This window comes from Chelonoidis abingdonii, chromosome 9 (assembly GCF_003597395.2).
Source record: "Chelonoidis abingdonii isolate Lonesome George chromosome 9, CheloAbing_2.0, whole genome shotgun sequence".
Lineage (NCBI taxonomy): Eukaryota > Metazoa > Chordata > Testudines > Testudinidae > Chelonoidis > Chelonoidis abingdonii.
Genome location: NC_133777.1, coordinates 63,562,426 through 63,574,912, shown reverse-complemented (window position 1 = coordinate 63,574,912; position 12,487 = coordinate 63,562,426). Strand labels below are relative to the sequence as shown.

General features: G+C 43.2%; 1 protein-coding gene across 5 annotated transcripts in view; it reads right to left on the bottom strand.

The window, feature by feature from the left end:
- The window catches only part of LOC116823789 (tropomodulin-2), a 70,657-nt gene that overhangs the window by 41,360 nt on the left and 16,810 nt on the right, over nt 1-12,487 (bottom strand). For 2 of the 5 annotated variants that reach the window (XM_032778625.2, XM_075069643.1), the window contains exon 2: nt 2,082-2,178. The exons of the other annotated variants lie outside the window; for them this stretch is intronic. The gene's annotated coding sequence lies outside the window, so the exon portion shown is untranslated. The remainder of the gene's footprint in view (nt 1-2,081; nt 2,179-12,487) is intronic. 5 annotated transcript variants of the gene reach the window in all.

Sequence of the window (12,487 nt, the reverse complement as noted above, 5' to 3'; positions counted from 1 at the left end):
GAATGAACCAGTGATGATGTGGCTTAGATCGTTTAGGATCTTGATGGTGTCGCTGGGTAGATTATGTGGGGCAGAGTTGGCATCGAGTTTTGCATGGATTGGTTCCTAGCTTGAGATTACTATGGTGCGGTGTGTAATTACTGCTGAGAATATGTTTCAGGGGCCAGGTTGTCGTGGGCGAGACTGCCTGCCACCAGGCGTTTGAAAGTGATGGGAATTCCATTGTCCAGGATGGCGTTGTAGAATCACTATGCGTTGAGGGGTTTAGCTGGGACTGTTAGTGATGGCCGGTGAGTCCTGTTTGTTTCTTTCTTGGGTTTGTCTTGCAGTAGAAGGCCTTCTGGGTACACGTCTGGCTCTGTTGATCTGTTCCTTTTCCTACGTGCGGGTACTGTAGTTTTGAGAATGCTTGGTGAGATTTTGTAGGTGTGTTCTCTGCGCTGAGGGATAGAGCAGATGCGTTGTACCTCAGTGCTTGGCTGTAGACAATGGATCGTGTGATTGGCCCGAGATGGAAGCTGAGCATGAAGGTAGGCATAGTGGTCGAGGTTTTCGGTATAGGTGGTGTTAATGGATCCATCACTTATTTGCACCATGGTATCTAGGAAGTAAGACCTCCCTGTGTCGATTGGTCCAGGCTGAGTTGATGGTGGGTGCGAAAGCTGTTTGAAATTGTGGTGGAATTTTCCAGAGTCTCCTTCCCATGGGTCCAGATGATACAAATGTTATCAGTGTAAGCGTAGGTAGAGAAGGGGCGTGAGTGGATGAGACTGAGGAAGCGTTGCTCCAGGTCAGCCATAAAAATATTGGCATATGTGGGCCATGGGTGCCCATACGGTGGCCAACTTGATCTGGCAGATATATTATTTTTCATTCAAATATTGAAATAGTTGTGTGTGAGGATAAAGGCACAGAGCTCAGCAGCCAGTTGTGCTGTGGCATCATCAGGGATACTGTTCCTGACAGCTTGTACTGTAAGCAAAATCACCTTTTAGATAATTAAAGCATTCATGCCAAATATATTATATTTACACTGAGTCAAGTTCAGATGCAGCAATGTGATATATGCCATCATGTGCCAGCAATACCCCTCTGCCATGTACATTGGCCAGACTGGACAGTCTCTATGCAAAAGAATAAATGGACACAAATCTGACATCAGGAATCATAACATTCAAAAACCAGTAGGAGAACACTTCAACCTCTCTGGTTATTCAATAACAGACCTAAAACTTCAAAAAGAGACTCCAACGTGAAGCTGCAGAACTGGAATTTATTTGCAAAATTGATACCATCAGATTAGGCCTGAATAAAGACTCGGCAATGTTGGGTCATTACAAAACCTAAACTTAATTTCCCCAACACTATTTTCTCCCTACTGTTACTCACATCTTCTTATCCACTGTCTGTAATGGGCCACTCTCTAACCACTTCAAAAGTTATTTTTCCTCCCTTGGTATCCTGCTGTTATTTGATTTATCTCGTTAGACTGACCTCACATTTGGTAAAGCAACCCCCATCCTTTCATGTATTTATACCTGCTCCTGTATTTTTCACTTCATGCATCTGATGAAGTGAGTTCTAGCCCACGAAAGCTTGTGCCCAAATAATTTGTTAGTCTCTAAGGTGCCACAAGGACTCCTTTTTGTTCTCACAGCACTTCTGTTACACAGACTGCAAAGAACCTTCTAAAAGTTTCTTTTGTTAAACTCATTAAACTCCGAGCACTCTAGCTAGCAGTCATTACTTGGGATGAAAAACTTCTTTAAGGAGATTACAGCTTTTAAAAACTGTATTTAGTGGTTTAAAGGCTGATTTCATTAGAGTTTAATCATGTCCCTGGGAAAGACAGAGTTGTAATCCAGAGGTTGAAATATTTTATCAGATAGAGTTAGGGAAATGATTGCTTTGAGGAACAAAACTAGCTATAACTGCTGAGGTCCCAGAGCCTTTATCATTCTGAGTAGTACACATTTTTACCTCAGATTGGACTGGACTGACCCTTATTCATTTTGGTGAAAATTTGGCATCTTTGTTGATAGACTCAGCCAAGAGTATAATTAAAACTCACCACCACCTACCACCCATCAACACAACTCTTTGCAGTCCATCACCACACCTCCACCTGTCCACCTCTCACCAGTGGAGGCTGTCCATCCACCTCAGGATTGTGGTGCACTGGCAAGACAACAGAAGCTGTCATTGTCAGAACCAATGTTCTACGGGTACATAGAACGTTAGTCTCCAAGATTATCAGTCTAGCACTTTTTACCAGCCTCGATTCAGCACTTCCTTAAATCCATCTCTATTAAAGAAAGTACTTAAGCATGTACTTAACTTCAGTGGGACTTAAGCATATGCTTTAAAGTGCAGTTCTGAATAGAGATGCTTTCCTGAATCAGGGCCTGAACTGGCGCACAATTTCACAGGTACTAAATTACCTAGAAATGCGTAACCTGTTGAACAATTCCTAATAGTATTTTAGTTTTTGTGGGTATTGTTACATTTTCTTCAACTAGCTCTGGAGTAATGTTATTTGTTTTATAAACAGAGAAACATTCTCAGCTCTTACAATAGATTGGAGAAGTTAATAAATATTGTAAATGTTTTGTAATAACTTTTCTGGTTTAAAAAACAGTGTGTAAAATTACTTTGGGATCTAACCCCCAAAATATTTGCTTTTTAGTGAAAACTTTTAATTCTGTGTTCTAGTGAGTAACGATCATGTAACTGTATTTATTTTTTTCTGTGTGCCTGACCCTCCTAGTCAAGGCAATCATAGGATAATTATGCCGGAGAGAAAGGGAAGAATTCAGAGAGCTAGATTTGGCTTTAATTTTGACTGCATTGCTGGAAATCATTATTCACACTAAGTAATGATTCAGGCTAAATTTTCAGCGCTACATGCAGCTCATTTCCTGATTAGCTATCTAAATTATAGAGATGGAAGAGACAGTTACATAGAAACTGCTCCCATTTTTTCATTTTATTTAGTTCCAAAAGACTATTAGTTGGAGGGGAAAAAAACAGCCACAGGAGGTGACTATTTTAAGTACTTTATAACGAAAAATTAACATGTGGAATCAGGCTTGCGACCCTGCTCTGCAGAACGCAAGGGAGATAGATGTGCCCCTGTATGCTATACTCATCTGTTCTGTTCTACAGTAACTCCTCGCTTAACATTGTAGTTATGTTCCTGAAAAATGCTACTTTAAGCGAAACAGTGTTAAGCGAATCCAATTTCCTCATAAGAATGAATGTAAATAGCGGGGGTTAGGTTCCAGGGAAATTTTTTTCGCCAGACAAAAGACATATATATGTACACACATGCATACACACAAAAACACACACACACTATAAGTTTTAAACAAACAATGTAATACTGTACACAGCAATGATGATTGTGAAGCTTGGTTGAGGTGGTGGAGTCAGAGGGTATGATATTTCCCAGGGAATGCCTTAGTGCTGAATAATGAACTAGCACTTGGCTGGGCCCTCAAGGGTTAACCCGTTGTTGTTAATATATCCTTGTCATAAACAGATAGCTAAGGGTTAATGTTTCTTTTACCTGTAAAGGGTTAACAAAGGGAACCAAACACCTGACAAGAGGACCAATCAGGAAACCGGATTTTTCAAAGCTTAAGGGAGGTGAATTTTGTGGGTGTTTCTTGGTCTTGGGTCTTTGTCTGTTCTGTGCTCTCTCAGCTATGAGAGGATCTATTTCCAGTCCTTCTAATCTTCTGTTTCCCAGTTGTAAGTACAAAGGTGCAAAAGGGTAGTCTTTTAAATTGTTTTGCTGTATTTGCATCTGTGTATCTGGCTGGTGGAGTCTTTATGTGTATTGGCTATAAGTACTTTAAATTGTATTGTTTTGGATAAGGCTGTTTATCCCTTTTCTATGTTTATTCATTTTCTATAAGTTGAAGCCCGTATCTTACCATCTAGAAAAGCAAGCAAGAAAACAGACAAAGACCCAAGACCAAGAAACACCCACAAATTCCCTCCCTTAAGCTTTGAAAAATCTGGTTTCCTGATTGGTCCTCTTGTCAGGTGTTTGGTTCCCTTTGTTAATCCTTTACAGGTAAAAAAAACATTAACCCTTAGCTATCTGTTTATGACAATCCTCACACTCTATAAGGCAGCAGGAATGGAGGGAGGAGACACAGCATGGCAGAGAGAGACAGAGACACACAAAGTGTGTGTGTGTGAGAGAGAGAGAGAGAGAGAGCGAGCAGGGGGACACCCTGACATTAACACCCCTCTTCCCCGCCTGCCCTCTGCACAGCAAGCAGGAGGATCCCGGGAGCAGCACCAAGGCAGAGGGCAGGAGCAGTGCGGGGAGGGACAGCTGAACTGTCCAGCAATTGATAGCCTGCTGATGGCTTCACACAGGAAACTTAAGGGGAGCTGATAGTGGGGCTGACGGTCCACCCTGGTTCCAAGCCCCCACCAGCTAGCTCCCATGGGCTGCTCTTCCTGCAAGCAGCTGCCAAACAAAGGAGCATAAACGAGCATGTTCTCTAAGGCCATGCCTCCACTTGCAGATCTAGAGTGTCTGGAATTAAACCAGCCCTCAGAGACTGGAGCAGGGAAAGTGCTGCTGTGTATTCACACTGGCAGCTGCAAGCGCAGTGGCATGGCCACATTTGCGGCACTTGCAGTGGCATTGGGAGTGGTGCATTATGGGCAGCTATCCCACAGAGCACTACTTCCCATTCTGGTGCTGTAGATTGTGGGAAAGGGAAGGGGGAGAGGGGGCAGGGGACATTCTGGGTCCTGTCCCAATGCTGTGTGATGCATTGCTTCGCGTCCCAGAAATCCCTGTGCTCCTGTCCACATTTGGCGCCATCAACGGTTTTTGTACTGCGTGTTCTGTCTTCCCTTTCGGTCTGCAGGAATGGATCTCGAAATTGTGAGGTATATGCTGATGGGTCTTGCCAGCATGTCACCAATTGCAATCGAGTTACTCTTTAAGCTAAAAAGTGATAGTGAGAAGTCCGACAATGATGTCGACTTGTATAACGCAGATGACACAAGATTGCTTGTGGCATTCACAGACATGTTCACCACAGTAGAACGCCACTTTTGGGCTTGGGAAATAAGCACTGAGTGATGGGATCATATCATTATGCAAGTCTGGGATGATGAGCAGTAGCTGCAGAACTTTCGGATGAGGAAAGCCACTTTCATCGAACTGTGTGCTGAGCTCACCCCACTCTGCAGCACAAGGACACAAGATTGAGAGCTGCCCTGCCGGTGGAGAAGCATGTGGCTATTGCAATCTTGAAGCTGGCAACTCCAGACAGCTACCGATTGGTCGCTAACCAGTTTGGAGTGGGAAAGGCAACCGCTGGAATCATGTTGGTGCAAGTTTGGAGGGCCATTAATCGCATCCTGCTCAGAACCGTGCCTCTGGTAACGTGCAGGATATTGTGGCTGGTTTTGCACAAATGGGTTTCCCTAACTGCAGAGGTGCGATAGATGGGACACATATTCCAATTCTGGCACCAGACCACCTAACCTCCAAGTACATAAATCAGAAGAGGCATTTCTTGATGGTTCTCCAGGCACTTGTGGATCACCGTGGGCGTTTCATGGACATTAACGCAGGCTGGTCTGGAAAGGTGCATGACGCATGCATCTTTCAGAACACAGGCCTGTTCAGGAAACTGCAAGCTGGGACTTTCTTCCCAGACCAGAAGATCACTGTAGGGGAAGTCGAAATGCCCATTGTGATCCTTGAAGATCCCACTTACCCTTTAATGCCATGGCTCATGAAATTCTACACAGGGATCCTTGACAGCAGCAAGGAGTGGTTCAACAACAGGCTGAGCCGGTGCAGAATGACTGTGGAGTGTGCTTTTGGATGTTTAAAGGGCCGCTAGCGCTCTCTGTATGGGAAGCTGGACCTGGCCAATGACAACATTCCCACGGTTATAGCTGCTGCTGTACCCTCCATAACATTTGTGAAGGGAAAGGTGAAAGCTTCACTCAAGCATGGACCACCGAGGTTCAACACCTGGGGCTCAATTTCAACAGCCAGAGACCAGGGCTATTAGAGGGGCCCAGCATGGGGCTGTTAGGATTAGGGATGCCTTGAGGGAGCAATTCAATTCTGAAAGACACCAGTAATGTTTGGTACCCTGCACGGGAGTTCCAATGCTATTAGGCATCTGTGTTTGCTGTGTATGATGCACTGACTTGCAGTGCCTGTTGCTTTCCTGGGCTACACTATCTTTTACTTAATGCAATAAAGAACGTTTGCAAAGCCAAAAAAATCATTTATTGAAAAGAAACTGGGGAAACACACATGGCATGACACATCTGTCCTGTGTGGGAGGAGGGAAGGGGGTGGAGTGGGGAACGGGACAATCACAGATTTGCATATGTCCTGTTATCATAGTCAGCCTTCCTGTCTGGAGTGCTGTGCAATCAGTGCTGCACTTCAGACTGGCTAAAACGCATGGTGATGGGGGTTGAGTGCAGTGGATAAGGGTCATAGTTTGCAGGGCTGGGTGGTTAAGCTACAGGTGTTGGAGGCAGCTGGTGGCGATAAGAAACTGGATGTTGGGGGCAGTGGGTTGGCAGTGACATGGGGACACAGGGGAAAGAGTTTGGGACAAGGGCTGTGGGGGGAGGGGAAGAGGGGCGTGGATCTGCTCCATCTGCTATGAGCACCTGCATCAAGTCCACTTGGTGTTCCATAATGCTTCGGAGTCACTCCATGCTTTGGTGGCAGCGATCCGCATTCTGCTGACAGAGCCTCCTTTTGGTCTCCCGCCACTCTTGTACTTTTCGATTTTCAGTAAGGGACTGCTGCATGACTTCATGCAGAAGGTCCTCTTTGTTTCTTCGCGGATGCTTCCTGATTCTTTGCAGCCTTTTGGCAGTTGATAACAAGGACGTCTGGGATCTCAAGGTTGCATCTGTAAAGCCAAAATGCAACACTTAACAGAGGCAGCATTGTTCACAGTAGACAGAGCAATGATGCAGCCAAACTTAGACAAGCAGAGTGCACATAATAGCAGAAAGTGCCCGTTCCAAAGCGACCACACATAATCCACAAGAGCCCCAAAATGGTGCGTAAGCACAGGAGCAAGAGAGACTGATTGTTTCAGGACTGTAGTGTCCTCTGGGGTTCTGTCCCTGGGGAGAGCCAAAAGCTGCAGGGGGCCCCTACATTGAACCCTGTTCCCACATTTTCCACAGGATGAGTTCATCCTGGAAAATATCTTGCTGCTGAGGGTGACCTGGGAAGCAAGGGAAGGTTTTCTACTACAATGCAGCTTCCGCCCTGGCCCTTATGCCGCTTGCCTGTATGCAGCAGTGGTTCCCCCGCCCTCATGGCACAGTGGTGTGGACATGTTAGTCTTACTGGGACAAGGAGCACAGTGGCTCTGCCAAAGAACCTGCACAAGCGGATTGCCCAGCTTCTGCATGAGACCTTCAGTGAGATCACTGAGGCTGATTACTGCGATGTGAGAGAGCACATCAACGCCCTATTCTGCATTTAGACATGCACGCAGCCCTAACCCTTCTTTCTGCAACCCTCCTCATCCCAAGAGCCTGCACCAAACAATTACCTTCCCAAAATAAAAGCCACTTACCTGGCACCTCCTATGCTGTTTGTTCTTCTCCAAGCACCGTCTGCTGCGACTGGCTACCTTCCTCCTGGCTTGAAAACAGCTCCTGGCTGCATGTATCTAGGGATGCCGGGCTGTCCTCTGGCTCTGGGCTCCCCTCCTCTTCAGCACCCTCACTCCCACTTTCCTCCTCCTGCCTTGTTGAACTGTGTGCTCCTATGGCCTCTGAAATGTCCATGGTGCTCTTTGGAGTGGAGGCGGGTTGCCCCCAAGTATCTCGTCCAGCTCTTTGTAGAAACGGCAGGTAGTGGGGGCAGCACCGGCGTGGTGGTTTGCCTTCCGCACTTTGTGGTAGGCATTCCGCAGCTCCTTCACCTTAACCCTGCATTGCACTGCATTCTGGCCATAGCCCCTGTCTATTATGGCCCTTGATAATTGCCCATAGGTATCGTAATTCCTACAGCTAGAGCACAGCTGGGACTGGACAGCTTCCTCTCCCCAAACACTGATGAGGTCCAGCACTTCTCCATTGCTCCATACTGGAGGATTGCCTGAAACACGAAGGCATGGTCACCTGGAAAGATGCACTGAGAGCACTACATGACTTGCTGAGAAAACAAGAAGGGGAATTTCAAAATTCCCAGAGAATTTAAAGGGCAGGTCTGACGGTTGGTCACCTGAAGGCAGGGCAATAGAGTTCAAAGTGATGATCAGAGTGGCTAGAACAGGCATTGTGCGACACTTCATGAGGCCTATCAGAGCACATTAATAGACCAGGGTGTCCACACTGGCACCATGGCACTCCAGCCAGGGCACAGCAAGCTTTATGCTTCTTGTGGAGGTGGATTACCAGGGGCGCTCCAGCCACGGAGTCCGGATGCTCTACGTGCCTTGCCAGTGTGGACACCTCAGAGCTTGATCCTGAAAGGTGCCGAGACGCTTCTGAAGTCAGTGGGAGTTGAGCGTACTCATAACCTCTAGGAGTTGATCAGCACCTTGCAGGATTGAACCCTAAATGACTCTCAAATGAAGCTGTCAAATCACTGTTCAAACATTAATTAATTAAATGTAACAGCACCCTGGTGAAGTGGATATTATCATCCCTGTTCTAGAGATGGGGAAACTGAGACACAGAGAAGTTATGTGACCTTCCCCAGATCACTCAGCAGAACTGGAAATCGAACCCAGGAAAGTTGATCTTCATTCTTATGGGATGACTACTAATAAACCACACTGCAACTTCATTCTGTTGATGCCCAGCATTCTCCACACTCCTCCATTCTTACTTTAAATTGGAGAGCGAACAGAGAAGAAATATGTGAATAATTAAAGGACTGGAAAATCTACTCAAGGAGGTCAATCTAGGTAGCTTAATCTTCCTTTTGTCAAGGGGTGACTTGATCACAGTTTAAAAGTACTTACATGGGAAACAAAAAAATTGATAATAGGCTCTTCAGTCTAGCAAACAAAGATATAACAAGATCCAATAGCTGGAAGCTGAAATTAGATAAATTTGGACTAGAAATAAGGTGCACATTTGTAACAGTGATGGTAATTAACCATTGCAACAATTTACCAAGGATTGTGGTGGATTCTCCATCACTAGTAATTTTTAAATCAATATTGGATGTTTTTTCTAAAGGATAGGCTCTAATTCCAACAGAAATTAATTCAAGGAAGTTCTGTGGCCTGTGTTATAAACAGGGCAGACTAGATGATCACAGTAGTCTCTTCTGGTTTTGAAATCTATGAAAAATATTTTTAAAAGGAAAATCCAGTGAACCTGCTCTTGCCATTTAAACTGAAACAGGAAAAATATCAACTTAAAAGAAGTCCACATATTGTCAATGCATAATTATTCATCATAATTTGTAACAAGGAAACAACTGCAATCCGTATAATTTATCATCACAACCTACAGCAGACTATAAATTGATCAGACATAGTAAAGAAAACTACTTTGTTTCCAGTAGATACTTTCATGTCTCAAATAGTTATGAATAAATTTAATATTATTTAAAACAATTTAAAATCTAAATTATTATATGATTTTATGGGAAACCTCTTCTACATCAAAGGGAGAGGATCCATTGATGTTTCATCTTCCTTCTTTTATTCCCTAATGTCTTTCATCTTATCCAGACCAAAGAACGTTTGAATTTGATTTCTATAAATAGCTAGAGACTCACATGGATACCTTTGCAATTTACATGACGGCTAGTTTCTTTATCAAGGCCCTGATCCAACTCTCATTAAAGTAAATGGATGTCTTTCATTTGACTTTAATGGGAGCTGTCAAGCCTGACATAAAGAAACTAATTGTCATGTAAATTGTAAAGTAACAGATGCATTACCAGGATACAAGGCAGCTGCATGACTTTGGAATAGAGTATTTGACCTCTGAATGTTCAGCCTAAAAATCCAGTCCTAGTCTAATATTACCACAAAATAACTCTCCAAGTTCTACCAGGCATTCTCTCTCTCTTTCTTCAACGCTTAGCCAGACAGTCAGCCGTAGCAATCGTTCGCCATTTGGTCCGTTCCTGCACAACCGCAAAGGCTTGATGGCCTGAGAGTCCAACATGGGAACAGACTTTATGAACTCATGTAATAAGGGGTCTGCCTCTAAGCCGCCTCTATCCCCTGGTTGGTGGAATTTTATCCTGGATGTTACAAGCCACGCGGAGAATGGCGTTTGCTGAAACGTCTTGTTGCATCCTTGTGACATGTCCAAAAAGTGTAAGGTGCTACCTGCGGACAATGGCCCCAGTAGTCTGTAGACCCGAGCGACCATAAATATCTGCATTACAGATGCAGGCATTAGGTAGATATTAGGACTAAAACAGTTGCTAGGAAGATAATGTAAGCTAACACTAAACTTGCCCTGAGGGGGAAAAAACCTCTATTTAAAGAGAAATAGTTTCTGTCAAACAGGTTTTAAACATATCAATGGAAATTGTCATGACATAATTCAGAGACAAAAACAAGAACCCTTTATTTTTGACATGAAATGTTACCTTGTTGCTACAGTGCTAGGATTTAAATTCTTACTAACAATCAAATACCTAACAAGTTAGTTTGTAATAAATTAGTCAAATAAAAAAGCAATGCTTCACAGCCCTGGACTTGCAAGCCCAGAGACTGTGTTAATGCATATTAGTTATAATTTGTCTGTAATGGGGGGGAAAGCCATGTGTATACACATCTTGATAACTTTCAGCACTTGCTTTGAATTGAGAGATTGATGCAGGAGGTATGTAACCTCAGCTGGTTATGCTTGAACTCTAAAACATCCACCTGAATTTTCAGATAGGGAAGGCACTAGCTGAGATTTTTTTCCCCCTATAAGTGTAGCCATTGAGCAAAGGGACACATCCGTTTACTAAAAGCTAGCTATCAGAAACAGAAGTCAGTTATTTTATAGCAGCACAGAGAAGCTCTCTTCAATGAACACGTGTTAAGGGAATAAACATTTTAAAGAAATACCTGATAAATCAGTTTAGAGACTGAGGAAAAACTAGTCTGGTGAAAAAATAGGTTACATTATTTATCATTTGTTCAGTGTCAACACTGTGCTCATGCTGTGCAAGACAAATAAAAAGGCAGTTCTGTCCTGAGGGACTTGCGTTCTAAGAGCCAGATCCTCCTGCAAATCCTTACATAGTTGCTTAGTTTTTTACACATTAAGTAGGCCTGTTCCCATTAATGGAATGACTTGAGTCAGAAAGGAGGGGCAAAATAAGAGAAATCACACTGGAAGAGCCAGAGGAAAGTATCAATATAGTTTCCTTAATTTGCAGATTCCCAGGAAGGTTTCTGCAGACCTGGAAGCAAACAGAAGAGAAAATCAAAGAGGATCCTGAAGGATCAATCCCTACTGCCCTCAGAAAAGAATGTAGGGCTGACAAAGTTAGTGTATTATTATGTATAACACTGGATTATTCATTCACTTAATGTATTATGTTGTAACCACAGAGTTCTCTTTCAGTTTCTTCCTCCATGCTTTTTACTGTTGTGGCAGGATTTGTAATTAAAGTCATTTTTGATCATACAGAGAAAAAAAGGTGTAGGTCCTTTTAACACTTCCCTGTACGTCAGTAATATACGTCTGTGAAAGGCTGGGCCAAATGGTTCCATTTTGACTCTCCTGAGGTGTCTGAAATATTTCAGGTTCAAAACCAAGGCACAACTTTGTACTGCTGAAAGTGATCTCTTATGTGTAGCTCCCTTATGCTCATGGTTGTAAAACTAATCTCAATCCTGCTTTTTGTGTTTACATTTAAAAATGATCAAAATAAGGAACTTTATTTGGAAAAAGCAAATGTCAAATTAGAATTCCTCAATACATGTGGTTTTCAACAACCTGATTTTCAGAGCTGTTCTTGGAGATCAGAAAGACAATCTGTCTGGTACCAGATTAACTGTATAATTTGGAGAATTCCATTTGCTGGATAACTGTGGAACAATCGTCCCAGTTTTACTGCACATCTATTTGTGTTACAAGAATACTGCTATTAATCATAATGGACCCAACCCCATTCATTGGATCCAGTATCTAAGTAACTGATTTGTTCCACCTGTTGTTTAATATACTCTTTTGTTCAGCTGTCTGAGGGTATTCAGAGAAAGTAAGGAATGTTTCTACTTTTTCAAATATCTCAGCATTCATAAGAGAAACATTCACTAATATTACTGGAATAGTTTAAAATATATTAGTGTTCTGGTCCTTGGGACAGACTATTTGGTGCTGCTGTAGTTGGTGTGAAGCAGTTTTTTCATTTTTAAGCATGTGTTTTCAGAAATTTGTAAAATGAATGAAAATTTTCTCAGGTTTTAGCATAAAAATCAACATTTTTTTCCTACTAAATTGAAAAATCCTGTTGAATTATTTCCTTTAAAGTGCA